Genomic DNA, 1,229 nt, shown 5'->3' with positions numbered 1-1,229 from the left:
TTTGCATATACCTACCCAATGTTCCCAACACCATTTATTGAAGAGACTGTCTTTACTGCATTATATACTCTTGCCTCCTTTGTCAAATATTAACTGAGCATAATGTCTTGGGTCAATTTCTGGATTCTCTGTTCTGTTCCATATATGCTTGTTCTTGTGCCAGTTCCAGGCCGTTTTGATTAGTATAACTTGTTATCTGGTCTTGTGATCCCTCCAACTTAGTTCTTTCTCAAGATTGCTGTTCTGGGTCTTTCACGGTTCCATGTAAATTTTTGGAGTGTTTGTTCTAGATCTGTGAAATATGTTGTCAGTATTTAATAGGGATTGCATTGAATCTGTAGATTGCTTTGGGTAGTAGGGATCTTTTAATTATGCTGATTCTAATAATCCATGAGCACAGTATATTCTTCCACTTGTTTATATCTTTCTCTATCTCTTTTTTCAATGTCCTGTAGTTTTCAGAGTACAAGTCTTTTACTTCCTTGGTAAAGTTTACTCCTAAGTATCTTAATTTTTTTGTTGCAATGGCAAATGGAATTGTTTCTTTAGTTTCTCTTTCTGAGAGTTAATTATTGGTGTATAAAAAAGCCATCGATTTCTGGGTGTTAATTTTATATTCTGCTACATTGCCAAATTCATTTATTAAATCTAGTAGTTTTTTATGGAGTGTTTAGGGTTTTCTATGAACAAGTCACCTGCGATTAATGACAGTTTTTCTTCCTCCTTTCCAATTTGGAAGCCTTTTATTTCTTCTTCTTGTCTGATTGCGATGGCTAGCACTTCCAGTACTATGTTGCACAGGAGTGGTGAGAGTGGGCATCCCTGTCTTGCTCCTGTTCTCAGGGGAAATGGTTTTAGTTTTTGTCCATTGAGTATGATATTGGCTGTAGGTTTGTCATATAAGGCTTTTATTATGTTGAGGTATAATCCCTCTATTCCTACTTTGCTAAGAGTTTTTATCAAAAAAAGGGTGTTGGATTTTGTAGAGTGCTTTTTCTGCATCAATTGATATGACCATGTGATTTTTGCCTTGCAATCTGTTTATGTGATGTATCACATTTTATTGATTTGCAAAAATTGTACTAGCCTTGCATCCCCAGTGATCTACTTTTAAGTATGTTATACTTTAAAACATCCCCAACAGCCCTAGCTGGACGGTTGAGTTGGTTGGAGCATCGTTCAGTACACCAAAGGTTGGTGGGGGGTGGGGACGGGGGGGGCATGTAGCA

This window comes from Myotis davidii, unplaced genomic scaffold (genome assembly GCF_000327345.1).
Source record: "Myotis davidii unplaced genomic scaffold, ASM32734v1 scaffold152, whole genome shotgun sequence".
NCBI classification, from domain to species: Eukaryota; Metazoa; Chordata; class Mammalia; order Chiroptera; family Vespertilionidae; genus Myotis; species Myotis davidii.
This window is presented reverse-complemented; position numbering follows the sequence as displayed.